The sequence below is a fragment of the Capricornis sumatraensis genome, chromosome 3 (genome assembly GCF_032405125.1).
Source record: "Capricornis sumatraensis isolate serow.1 chromosome 3, serow.2, whole genome shotgun sequence".
NCBI classification, from domain to species: domain Eukaryota; kingdom Metazoa; phylum Chordata; class Mammalia; order Artiodactyla; family Bovidae; genus Capricornis; species Capricornis sumatraensis.
In genome coordinates, this window is record NC_091071.1 from 120,776,367 (window position 1) to 120,790,546 (window position 14,180).

The 14,180-nt window shown below is 39.2% G+C and overlaps 1 protein-coding gene across 2 annotated transcripts in view; it reads left to right on the plus strand.

Annotated features, from left to right (window-relative positions):
* CNTNAP5 (contactin associated protein family member 5) overlaps nt 1-14,180 on the plus strand; it is a 1,075,483-nt gene that overhangs the window by 432,524 nt on the left and 628,779 nt on the right. The window lies entirely within an intron of this gene.

The following is a 14,180-nucleotide window of genomic DNA, read 5'->3' on the forward strand; positions in this document are numbered from 1 at the left end:
ACTATGGTGCCTGGCCAGGGTGGGCGGTTTCAGTCAGTGTGCTTCCCCTAACAGTAGTGATGGATGGTGCTAGGCTATCCTTTCTTACCAGTTCTGCCAGAACCAAATGCCTGCATTTGTGTGATAACTGCTCAGAATTACCTAAGGCTGAAGACTACTGTTGTTTACATTTCTTTTCTATTGTGTGAAGGTCATTGGCCAGTAAGAGATGGAATCTATTACCCTAAGAGCCTTGAAGTACAGGTTCCTGGTATGTGAACCACTAACCTGATTTGAGGCCCAGAATCAGACTCTTCACAAAGTAAGTGACCTTGGCAATGGTCCAACCCAGTTTTCACCCTCTTTAGGAATCTCTTCCACTAACATCCTGTAGAAACTCAACAACTTAGCAGGGGTGATGATGTTGCCACTCCATTTAAAGCAGTCTCTTAAATTCTTCAACAGCATTACTTCTGATAACATCTTCCAATTTGTTCTTCTGCAGTTTAAAAATGTACACCTTTCTCTTAAAAAAAAAAAAAAAAACAAGTTGGAGAGTAGTTGATTAACAATGTTGTGTTAGTTTCAGTTAGTTGTACAGCAAAGTGATTCAATTATACATATATCTTTTCTCAAATTATTTTCCCATTTAGGTTATTTATAGAATATTGAATGAGTTCCTTGTGCTGTATGATAGGTCCCTGTTGGTTATCTATTTTATTTATTTATCTATTGTTGTTGACTGCGCTGGGCCTTTTTTGCTGTGTGTGAGCTTTCCCTAGTTGCCATGAGTAGGTGCTACCCTCTAGTGTTGGTGCATGGTCTTTTCATTGCAGTGGCTTCTCTTATTGCAAAGCACAGGCTCTAGGGTGTGTGGACTTCAGTAGCTGTGGCAAGTGGACTCAGTAGATTCAGTGCACAGGCTTAGTTGCCCCATGACACATGGCGTCTTCCTGGACCAGGGATAGATCCAATGTCCCCTGCATTTCAAGGCAGATTCTTAACCACTGGACCACCAGGGAAGTCTGGGTTATCTATTTTAAATCAGATAATTATCTGGTTGTAATTTTAATCTTTTCTGGTGGTAACTTTAATCATCTTCTTCCCCCCAATTTATATGTTTCCTTTAATATAACATGGCTCAGTGGCTTCAGTGTTCCTCAAGTGGTCATTGCCAAATGTCTTCCCAGTCATGTTTCCTCTCTGATCATGTCCTGTAGATGCTCTTCCCAGATGTACCATTCCTCCTGACTGCACCACCACCCCCCTCACACATACACACTCCAGCTGTGGCTTGATGAGTGCAGTAGGAATATCATTTTCCCACTGGAGACAACAGAGCCAGGCATTGTCTGTGTGGGTTCCTCTGTCAAACTGTTAACTTTCTTAGAATTCAATATTTCTAATGAAGAAATGTTTTTAAAAATCCAAGTTTCTACTTTGACATCAAAATAAGTAGAACAGAGGCTAATCTTGATTTCAGTCCACAATATCTCACTGTGCCCCCCCTACCCCATCAATCTTGGCCAGTCTTTCCTAGAAAACAAAGGCTGAGGCTAAAGCTGTTTAGAGAAATGCACTTCCAGAGAAGCAAGAGTGAAGGAAAGGGAAAGAAGGTGAGGAGCAGGGGAAAACCTGTAAAAGGATGGACTATCAAACTGGTCCTGTCTCTTAAAGTCTTCATGGGGGCCTTAGGAAGTTACTGCCCATTCTAACTGTGCTCCGAGGACTAACAGGGCACATTGATCCCATAAACTCTCTCCATCATTTATCAGTTAGCCCCTTCAAGGCTCAACACCTCACATTTTCAGTTGAGCATTGAATGAAAATAGATTGCATCCTAATGTTAGGCAGTTAGAACAGGAAAAAGGAGTCCAGAAGGGCGGTGGCTAAAAGACAAGGAAGGGAAAATCCTGTGAAAATAGAACAAAGGAAGGTCCGAGAATGGGAATGAGGACCTCAGTTAGAACAAACAACCCTCCTGGCTAGCCCAATTTACATAGGGCAGTCCCAGGGAAAGGAGAAAACATATGAAAAGAGGAGCCAGAGGGCTGGGGCTTTCTCTCTTGCACGTACAGGCTCTCTCTCTTTCTCCCATGTGCATGTGTGTGCAATCTCTCTCTCTTTCTCTCTTTCTCTCTTCTCTTCATGTCTTTTGGGTCGGCATACCCTCATGCCTCGAGGATGTATTTTCTTTTATTTTCTAAATAAAACTGAGCTGTAACTCGGAGCTGTAACACTGTCCCAGAGCTGTGACACGCTGAGGGCTTTAATGTCCGTTGCTTCAAATTTTTGTTGTGATGAGACAGAACCAAGGAAATTACACACTCCCCTGACACTGAGAAAATATGGCTCCAGGGCTGGGCTTGAGTCAGGGTACCCTTGTGTTGTGCTGGCAGGGCTGAGGCTAGAAGACCTGTGGCTGCAAAGGAATCCTGTTCCATAGTAGCCAAAACAGCAGCACTCAGAACCCTGGGAACAGCAAACAGCCCTGTGGGGACCACTTCAACGTGGAAAGTGCAGGTCTCCGCAGAGACCTGTGAAGGCAACCTGTTACACCTCAGAGGGGTTATGTCCTCCCCATGTTTAGCAAAAAGCCTTGGCTTTTTGAAGTCTGGGAAGCCAGTCTCAGCTCAAGCCTTAATTCCCTGAGAAGGCATGCCGTCAGCCAGAGCACAAATATTGGGTTGGACAATAAGTATGTTAGGGTTTTTCTGTTATAGCTTACCAAAAACTTGAATGAACTTTTTGGCCAACCCAACACACCCCATTTCTTACTCTTCATAATCGTGAATTTACTCATATAAGTGTTAGATCCATACCTCTCCATTGGCTGACTTCAAGCTGCTACCCTGGGCTCATTTTTGTGCTTACCATTATCTGCAATGCTTCACGGAATACCCAGCACACAGATGGGCTCAAGGTACATTCATTCACAAACAAAAGAGGCTGAGCTATATTGATGGGACCTAAAAGATGAAAAAAGAGCCCATATAGACCCGTTTTTCAAAATCTCAGTTCAGTAGAGGCAAGCTCAACCCTTAGCATGGCCAAATGAAAGGAAACAGAGCTAAAAACAAAACAAGCCAATGAATAAAATCATTTTTTCTGTTGCAATGTTTAGGCATAGACAAATACAAGCAAAAAGTTTGCAAAGCTAATAAAATGCTCTGCTTAAAAAAAATAAGTTGTTACCATTTGGGAGAAACAACTGTCTGCTGGAAATAGAAATATATTTCACAATCCTTTCCAGATCCCACTTAGAAATAAAATTCTGCAAGTTTTTTTAATTTTTTTTTAAGAATGTTGATTTCTTACTAGTAATAAGAACACAACTCCTAGCATCTTTTTAACTCATTTGACCCTTTTCACATAGTTCCTGTGTGTGGTTCATTAGTCCATAGATTTTGTCTCTTGCCTTCTAAAATACGTTTTTGCTTTCATGTTTTTCATACCAGGACAAGTTTTGCTTTTGATAGGCAAAAGGAACACAGATAATTAACAAACAAATTAATTATTCACATAACGGAGCTACTGGGATCAGTAGCTTTGGAGCAAAAAACAAGGCATTCCTATGTTTCCTAGAGAAAAATAAGCAGACAGATACAAAGAAGCATCCGCACACCCTTGTTTACAAGAAAATATCAAAATGACAACCTCAGCAAAACATTGGTTGGTTATAGACGCAAAGGGCTTTCCTCCAGAGCTATAATTGCCTCAAAAACATAGTTAAACATAGCAAAGGACGGTGGATGTTGTACAGTCTTTCTGTTGACTATCATGTGTTAGTTTCTTTTCTTTCAGTTCAGTTCAGTTCAGTTCAGTTGCTCAGTCGTGTCCGACTCTTTGCGACCCTATGAATAGTAGCACGCCAGGCCTCCCTGTTCATCACCATCTCCCGGAGTTCACTCAGACTCACGTCCATTGAGTCCGTGATGCCATCCAGCCATCTCATCCTCGGTCATCCCCTTCTCCTCCTGCCCCCGATCCCTCCCAGCATCAGAGTCTTTTCCAATGAGTCAATTCTTTTCACGAGGTGGCCAAAGTACTGGAGTTTCAGCTTTAGCATCATTCCTTCCAAAGAAATCCCAGGGTTGATCTCCTTCAGAATGGACCGGTTGGATCTCCTTGCAGTCCAAGGGACTCTCAAGAGTCTTCTCCAACACCACTGTTCAAAAGCATCAATTCTTTGATGCTCAGCCTCCTTCACAGTCCAACTCTCATATCCATAAATGACAACAGGAAAAACCATAGCCTTGATAGACGGACCTTAGTCGGCAAAGTAATGTCTCTGCTTTTGAATATGCTATCTAGGTTGGTCATAACTTTTCTTCCAAGGAGTAAGCGTCTTTTAATTTTATGGCTGCAGTCACAATCTGCAGTGATTCTGGAGCCCAAAAAAAATAAAGTCTGACACTGTTTCCACTGTTTCCCCATCTGTTTCCCATGAAGTGATGGGACCAGATGCCATGATCTTCGTTTTCTGAATGTTGAGCTTTAGGCCAACTTTTTCACTCTCCTCTTTCACTTTCATCAAGAGGCTTTTTAGTTCCTCTTCACTTTCTGCCATAAGGGTGGTGTCATCTGCATATCTGAGGTTATTGATATTTCTCCCAGCAATCTTGATTCCAGCTTATGTTTCTTCCAGTCCAGTGTTTCTCATGATGTACTCTGCATAGATGTTAAATAAGCAGGGTGACAATATACAGCCTTGATGTACTCCTTTTCCTATTTGAAACCAGTCTGTTGTTCCATGTCCAGTTCTAACTGTTGCTTCCTGACCTGCATACAGATTTCTCAAGAGGCAGGTCAGGTGGTCTGATACTCCCATCTCTTTCAGAATTTTCCACAGTTTATTGTGATCCACACAGTCAAAGCCTTTGGCATAGTCAAAAGCAGAAATAGATGTTTTTCTGGAACTCTCTTGCTTTTTCGATGATCCAGCGGATGTTGGCGATGTGATCTCTGGTTCCTCTGCCTTTTCTAAAACAAGCTTGAACGTCAGGGAGTTCACGGTTCATGTATTGCTGAAGCCTGGCTTGGAGAATTTTAATCATTACTTGACTAGCATGTGAGATGAGCGCAATTGTGCAGTAGTTTGAGCATTCTTTGGCATTGCCTTTCTTTGAAATTGGAATGAAAACTGACCTTTTCCAGTCCTGTGGCCACTGCTGAGTTTTCCAAATGTGCTGACATATTGAGTGCAGCACTTTCACAGCATCATCTTTCAGGATTTGAAACAGCTCAACTGGAATTCCATCACCTCCACTAGCTTTCTTTGTAGTGATGCTTTCTAAGGCCCACTTGACTTCACATTCCAAGATGTCTGGTTCTAGATTAGTGATCACATCATCATGACTATCTGGGTCGTGAAGATCTTTTTTGTACAGTTCTTCTGTGTATTTTTGCCACCTCTTCTTAATATCTTCTGCTTCTGTTAAGTCCATACCATTTCTGTCCTTTATCGAGTCCATCTGTGCATGAAATGTTCCCTTGGTATCTCTAATTTTCTTGAAGAGATCTCTAGTCTTTCCCATTCTGTTGTTTTCCTCTATTTCTTTGCATTGATTGCTGAAGAAGGCTTTCTTATCTCTTCTTTCTATTCTTTGGAACTCTGCATTTAGATGCCTATATCTTTCCTTTTCTTCTTTGCTTTTCACCTCTCTTCTCTTCACAGCTATTTGTAAGGCCTCCCCAGACAGCCATTTTGCTTTTTCGCATTTCTTTTCCGTGGGGATGATCTTGATCCCTGTCTCCTGTACAATGTCACGAACTTCATTCCATAGTTCATCAGGCACTCTATCTATCAGATCTAGGCCCTTAAATCTATTTCTCACTTCCACTGTATAATCATAAGGGATTTGATTTAGGTCATACCTGAATGGTCAAGCGGTTTTCCCTACTTTCTTCTATTTAAGTCTGAATTTGGCAATAAGGAATTCATGATCTGAGCCACAGTCAGCTCCCGGTCTTGTTTTTGTTGACTGTATAGAGCTTCTCCATCTTTGGCTGCATACAATATAATCAATCTGATTTCGGTGTTGACCATCTGGTGATGTCCATGTGTAGAGTCTTCTCTTGTGTTGTTGGAAGTGGGTGTTTGCTATGACTAGTGCATTTTCTTGGTAAAACTCTATTAGTCTTTGCCCTGCTTCATTCTGCATTCCAAGGGCAAATTGGCCTGTTACTCCAGGTGTTTCTTGACTTCCTACTTTTGCATTCCAGTCCCCTATAATGAAAAGGACATCTTTTTTGGGTGTTAGTTCTAAAAGGTCTTGTAGGTCTTCATAAAACCGTTCAACTTCAGCTTCTTCAGCATTACTGGTTGGGGCATAGACTTGGATAACTGTGATACTGAATGGTTTGCCTTGGAAACGAACAGAGATCATTCTGTCATTTTTGAGATTGCATCCAAGTACTGCATTTCGGACTCTTTTGTTGACCATGATGGCTACTCCATTTCTTCTGAGGGATTCCTGCCCACAGTAGTAGATATAATGATCATCTGAGTTAAATTCACCCATTCCAGTCCATTTTAGTTCACTGATTCCTAGAATGTCGACATTCACTCTTGCCATCTCTTGTTTGACCACTTTCAATTTGCCTTGATTCATGGACCTGACATTCCAGGTTCCTATGCAATATTGCTCTTTACAGCATCAGATCTTGCTTCTATCACCAGTCACATCCAGAACTGGGTATTGTTTTTCCTTTGGCTGCATCCCTTTGTTCTTTCTGTAGTTATTTCTCCACTGATCTCCAGTAGCATATTGGGCACCTAATGACCTGGGGAGTTCCTCTTTTGGTGTTTTATCATATTGCCTTTTAATACTGTTCATGGGGCTCTCAAGGCAAAAATACTGAAGTGGCTTGACATTCCCTTCTCCAGTGGACCACGTTCTGTCAGACCTTTCCACCATGACCCGCCCATCTTGGGTTACCTTGCAGACTATGGATAATCCATTTGCTGACCAAGTCAGCTTCTAAATCCTTGTCTGCCTTTGTTTATCTTCTCTCTCCTTATCTCTTTCTCTCTCTCTCTCCCTTTCCCTTCTTCCTTCCCTCCCTCCCTCCAGCCATCTATCCACCTATTTATCTATGGTTTATGTCTCTGTGTGTATGTATGTATCTAACCATCTATCTATCTATATGTGAGTGTATGTATGTATATATGCATGTATCCATCTATCCATGTATGTATGTATGCTCATATGTATATATTTATAAATCTATCTATCTGTTTGTATATCTGTGTATCAGTCAGTTCAGTTGCTCAATCGTGTCCAACTCTGCAGTCCTATGGACTGCAGCACACCAGGCTTCCCTGTCCATCCATCATCAATTCTTGGAGCTTGCTCAAACTCATGTCCATCAAGTTGGTGATGCCAGGCAGCCATCTATGTATTGGGTTGGCCAAATTTTCATTCCGGTTTTCCTGTAACATCATATGGGAAAACCAAATGAACTTTTCTGCCAACTCAGTACACATGCGTGCTTGTGTGTATGTGTGTATGTGTAACTATCTATGTATCTATCCATCTGTGTATGTACGTGTATATCAAGAGAATTGGAGACGACTGAGCACACATGCAGGTATCTATTTATTGATTGATCAATCTATACATCTCTCATTTTAGCTTTGATCTGCATCCTCTGATTTTACCTCTCACCTGTTTGCTTGACAGCTTGGTAGCTAACCCTGCTGGGTGAATTCTGACTTCCTATATTTGGTTATATTTGTTCCTACAATGCATAAAAGTTCACCATTTGGCAGAAAGCCATGGGGGTTACTTGTTTCCCTTCACTTCCTTGACCACACATGTTGGCTCCAGTTAGTTCATGAGAAAGACCTTGAAGAACATAACCAGGGGTGAACACACTGGAAGATGCAGATACAGAATATAGTTTGAGGCCCCTAACTGAGTAGACTAAAACACCTGGGAAAAACTTTTTTTTTCCAGCAGCTACGGGGGAGCCTGGTGGGCTGCCATCTATGGGGTCACACAGAGTCGGACATGACTGAAGTGACTTAGCAGCAGCAGCAAGGCAACTATGGCAACATATTGGTCTGCATGCTTTCCCCCTCTACTAATAGAAAATACACATTCAGCTCTGTTGTAAATTAATTACTTTTCATATGATTAAAAGAATGAATCATAGGATTCTTTACTCAAACTGATATATAAGGACACTAAAGATTAATTTTACATAAAATGCATAAATGACATGACAAAAAGGCAGCTTGACATTATTTTTTGCATGAGATCAGAAGAGCATAAAGGTAGAGGACTAAAACTAAGACAATTCTATGAAAGTATTTCTGCCAAGGAGAAAACAAATATTTGTGCTAGACATCACTTCAAAGAACTGTGGGTTCTGGTACAATTCTGTGTTGCCCAGTAGAAATGTTACATTTTGAAGCCAGACCAGCATGGATTTAAATCTTGAATGTACAAATTATCAGAGATGTTCCTTGGCCAAGTTATTTGAATTCTGTGGGTCCAGATTCTTCTATTAGAAAAGAGGTATGAAAAAATCGATATCACAGAGATTGTTTAGGGAATTAACCCAAATAATAAATTTCTAGTGTGTGGAAAAAACCTACTACATAATAGATGCATAATATTTATTAAGAAGAATGTATAAGAAGTAAGATAGTTTCTACTAAAGGCAGTTTAGAATTTAAGCTATTAACAATGTAGGTAAGTTAATGAGAAGAGAACACATAGGAAAATTTATTCTGAAAGGAGATACAATTTGATCACTAAAGTGAATTGAATTGATAAAGTCATCTTCTTGAGTTCAACTTATTGGCCTGCTTAGATCATTCTGTACCTGGTGTAACTTAGGCAATAAAAACCAAATAAAGCAGCTTCCTTACTCATTGCCCTCAGTAAATTGCCACTTGCACTGGGCAGATGGTATTTTGGCAGTTCACTTTAGTGCTTCTTTTGGTAATTCCTGAGTCTTTTTTATTTTTTAGCTCTTGTGTATTAATAGAAAATTCAATCAGAATCAGTGACCATCTTGTTAATCCAGAGCACTTCCTGTTGCCATGGAAAAATAAAAAAGGCAAGGTAAGACCAGGCACTAGGAAAGGCAGGTGAAAAAAAGCAGGGAGCAAGTCAAGCTTTTCTTAGAGGAAGAAAGCTGAGGGAAGACATGAATCTGGATGAAGGACACAAAACAAAGTGACTTCTTTCATCTTTGCTTTGTGCCCAGAAAATTTAAATTGAGGCATTAAGATATTTATCATGGGAATCTTTTAAAGGGCCAATTAGCATTTACTATGCACCAAGATTGCTTACTGTGAAGAAATGTTAGCAGGAATGAAGAACTATAAAAGCTGATGAGAAAAAGGTCAAATAATCTAAACAGGATAAAATGGTATATACTCAACAATTACCCCAATGGTGAAAAAATGGCTTTGATTGCTTTTAAAAGAAAAAGTTTTTTTTTTTTTTTTAAGGCTAATCCTTTAAGCCAGTTGTTTTTCACAAGTCTCTCAGAATGGGTTCTGTAAATGAAATCTCTAAATAGCTCAGTTAAGTAAGTTCACAGAATCAAAATCTCTTTAATAGAGATAAGAGCTCTAATGCATTTTGACAGCCACACTGGAAATTAAGACTGAGATTATATCACAAAGAGTAAAGCCATATTGAAATGTGTTCATCCAATCCTGTCATCTCTTTCAGAATCCCCCAGCTACTCTTCTGAATAATTTGCTCAGATAGATTTCCTAAGTATCATATTTGAATAACCCTGACTTTTAATTTGTCTTTTGTTATTCTTTGCCGAAAGAGAAAATGAAAGAAAGGAAAGAAGTGAGCAGAGGAAGAGAAAGAGAAAGGGGAGAAGAAGGAAGGGGGAACAAATACCAAAACCATGCTTTGGTCAGTTTGTTTTGACAATTTAAGTCTCAAATTATTTGAGGAATTATGAAGAAACATGCTTCATTAACACTGTTCAGAATTCCTTAAATATATTCTGGGATGTACAGGTAGTTGAGACTGACATAGACTGACCTCAGAGTACTCCTAAATTATTTGACTTTTTAGTTTGCTTTGTAACCAGTTTCCAAATATTAACTATTTTATTTATTGGGGTATAGTTGCTTTACTAATTGTGTTAGTTTCTGCTGTACAATGGAGTGAATCTCTCTCCCACTGCCCTTCCATCCTACCCTTCTAGGTTATCAGAGAACACTGATCTGAGCTCCTTGTTCTATACAGCAGGTTCCCACTAGCTATTAAACTACAATGAGATATTACATCACATTGGTCAGAATGGCTATCATCAAAAAAATCTACTAACAGTAAATGCTGGCTAGGGTGTGGAAGAAAGGGAACCGTCTTGTACTATTGGTAGGAATGTAAACTGATTCACAGCCATGTTGGAAAACAGTATGCAAGTTCCTTTATAAAGCTAAAAAAGAACTACCATGTGACCCAGCAATCCCACTCTTGGTCATATACCCTGAGAAAACCATAATTCAAAAAGATACATGCAGTGTTCTTTTTGCAGCACTGTTTACAATAGCCAGGACTTGGAAACAACTCAAATATTCTCTAACAGATGAATGCATGAAGAACATGCTTATTTTATTTTAATTTCTTTTTTATTCTTTTGTTTTCTTTGAATTTTTTTCTCCTAATCATTTAATTTAGGCAAAAGGAATGGGCACACTTAATTAAATGAACATAGTTTTGGTTAGTGGAGAAGGCAATGGCACCCCACTCCAGTACTCTTGCCTGGAAAATACCATGGGCGGAGGAGCCTGGTGAGCTGTAGTCCATGAGGTCACGAAGAGTCGCACACTACCGAGCAACTTGACTTTCACTTTTCACTTTCATGCATTGGAAAAGGAAATGACAACCCACTCCAGTGTTTTTGCCTGGAGAATCCCAGGGACGGGGGAGTCTGGTGGGCTGCTGTCTCTGGGGTTGCACAGAGTCAGACACAACTGAAGTGACTTAGCAGCAGCAGCATCAGTTTTGGATAGATATGAATCCATGCCTGTTTACCATTGTGTATTGTAAACTAAGATATGGAGACCATGTAAGGTCATGTCCCCAAGCTCTCTGGCCTTCAGATGTCATGTTTCCTTTAACTTCCATGTGACATGAGCCAGCCTCCATTATAATGCTGTGGCCTCTAAAGTTTTCTGAGATGCTAAGGAAGGCATACCTGTTCTTCAAATCTATCTTGGCTGTTATTCTTTATCTCAACCAGGACTCATGGCCTTTTGGTGTATCAGGATCTACTCCTCCAGATTTTCATAGAAAAGTCATGGTTTCTACCTGTACTTATCAAAAGTAAAACTTAACTGTAGAGTTTTGAGATATGAAGAAAGTTTGAGAATAACTCAAAGAAAATTACATCATGGAAAAGCTTCAAACTGATAATCCTATATTAAAGACTCTAGATTTACACATGGTTCAACACCTTCTAGCAGGAGGCCCAGCTCAGCATCTCTGTCCTTCACCCCTGGCTCAGAACTCCATTTCAGAGAGTCACATAACTGCCCTCCGGAGTATCTTTGACCAGCCCTCCTGTGCTCCAAAGCAAGTGGTGCCTCCTTCTCAGATTTCTTTAAGGACCTGTTAAAAGAGACCAGGATGCAGTAGTCTCCCCACCCCAGGCTCAGGCTGCTCTGGGCACAGCCCACTTGCCATTGTCCTGGGTTTCAGCTCATCTGAATAGGATTGTGGAGTTTACTTTGGCAGAAGCATAAACACATGGAATCATTATGCTTTATTTTCTCCAAAATGAAAGTACAATTTCTCCCTGTTATGAATGAGAAAGCATGATTTGCTTTACACTAGCAGTTTGTCTTGGTTTCTAGCCACCAAGGTTTTAAAGTGTTCAGAGTAAATTAGAGAACCCCCTATAAGAGATGTCAGTCATAGTTCACACATTTCTAATACCTAATTGTTATAGCTATTGTGTGCTTTTTCTAGCCATTAATAAAAAGAGAAAAAAGAGCATGGAAATAGGAGGGACAGAAATGATATATTACTGAATCAGCATCAGAAATGCAGCCCCTGACAGCTTACCACTTAGACTCCCATGGAGAGTGTGAGCCTGTCCTGACCCTCTGCTGACAAGCTACATATTAACAAAAAGAAGGTGAATCATGAACATGTGATGAGCATTTGCTGCATGAAAGAATTGAACAGTATTTTACATGTACCATCTTCTTTCATCCTTATAACAGGCCTCTGACATATGCAGAGCTGTTTTTCCCATTTCACAGAGGAGAAAACAAAGGCACAGAGAGGTTAAAAAACTTACCCAGTCCCCAACATGACAAAGACAAGATTGCAGCCCATTTGGCTGTGTTTCACTTTTTTCACTGTATTCTGTGCTCTGAGTATCACACATTCTATCTGCACGTCAAAGGAATCTAACCAAGATCAAATTGAGAATCTCAGCTCTGTGCCCATAGAACTGTCAAGGCCTCATGTCATGGCTGTGTTTTATTGATATTTTCATTTTTAATCAATAAAATAGCAATTAAAATACTTTGGATCTTAGCTTGTGGTAAATGCAGGGTTTAAGACTCTTCCAAAATTTAAATTTATTCAAAAAAAGAACTCTTACAGATGAAACAAGCATGTCCATTAATAAAGCAAAGAAATGAATAAAGATGTAAATAGGGAGTGTTGGACATGGGATCTATAAGGTCAAGGTTTAGGTTTAAGTACATGTTTAGTATGCAATGCTAGACAAATATGGATGTTATCAGATGGATCACATGTATATTTATAAATTTATATATATAAAACTGTGTTCTGAAAAACTGTATTCAATATTTATATAATATATGTAAAAATGTAATAGTTATATGTTTAGTATGTAATGCTAAGCAACTGTGGAGGTTATCAGATGGATAAGATATGTATATATATAAAAAATGGATTATATAACATAAAATGGAATACATATTACATAAAATATATATGATATATATAAGATCAGCTATAAACATATTTATATAAATTTACATATTGAAATTATCTATAAATATAGAGCACTCACATTATAAATATTATGTGCTCATATATAATAGTTGTATTTTAATATGCAATGCTAGACAAGTAGGTAAGTTCTCAGATGGATAATATATAATAAAATGGATTAAATCAAATAAAATGGAGTATATGCAGTATACATAATATATATAGACTATTAGCAATGACTTACTCATATATTTATTGTATATATCATATATATAATATTTATATATAGATTCATATATATATGTGTATATGTATAATCTTGCTCTGAAAAAGTGTAGTCTTTCATAGTGGCAATCATATATATACACAGATAATACTACAATAGAAAGTAGCCAGTATTAACTGCCATGATGAAGTTAGAAATCGTGCAAAAGGGCAGTTCAGAGGAGAGGAAGAAACAGCCATGTGGAGCGAGGAGGAAGGAGGTTTGAACTGGTGGGCAGACCTGGGCTGAATTCCCAGGTCTACCATGGGGAACTTACTGGACCCCTATGTCTCAGATACTTCATTTTCCAAATGCCCAGAACCAACACAGGACATTAGGAGGACTGAGATGAGAACAGGTACTTGGCTCATTATCTTCATCCAAGAGATATTAGTTTCCCTCCCTCCTTTGCCTGGACAACTAGGTTTTGTTTAACAAAGAAGTCAACATTTGACACGAGCTTGAAGAATAATTATGATTGAACTGAAAATGTAGAGCTAACAATACTAGCAGTTAATACCTGTGTAAGTTATACATTGCACATGAATTTGAGCAAACTCTGTGAAATAGTGAAGGACAGAGGAGCCTGGTTCATTGCAGTCCACTGGGTCACAAAGAGGTGGACATTACTTAGCAACTGAACAATTACAAGGCTATACATTATTCCACAACTTCATATTTCATGAAAAACATAGTCTAAGCAATATTCAAGCTATATACATGAGTGTATATGTTCTTTAGAATAATTCTGGCATGAAGTATGAGCCATCTACACATGAACAAATACAAACATATGGATACTCCTGCATCTATATAGACCTGCACCCACACATTCCTCTCAACCATCCCCTGAGAAATGCTCTTTGTCGCCTTTTTAAAGTTAGGTGAATATTAGGACAAAAAAGTACTTGCCCAAGATCTCACATTCAGTAAGTGATGGAACAAGAGTTTGAGCCTGAGAGCATCCTTTTAAA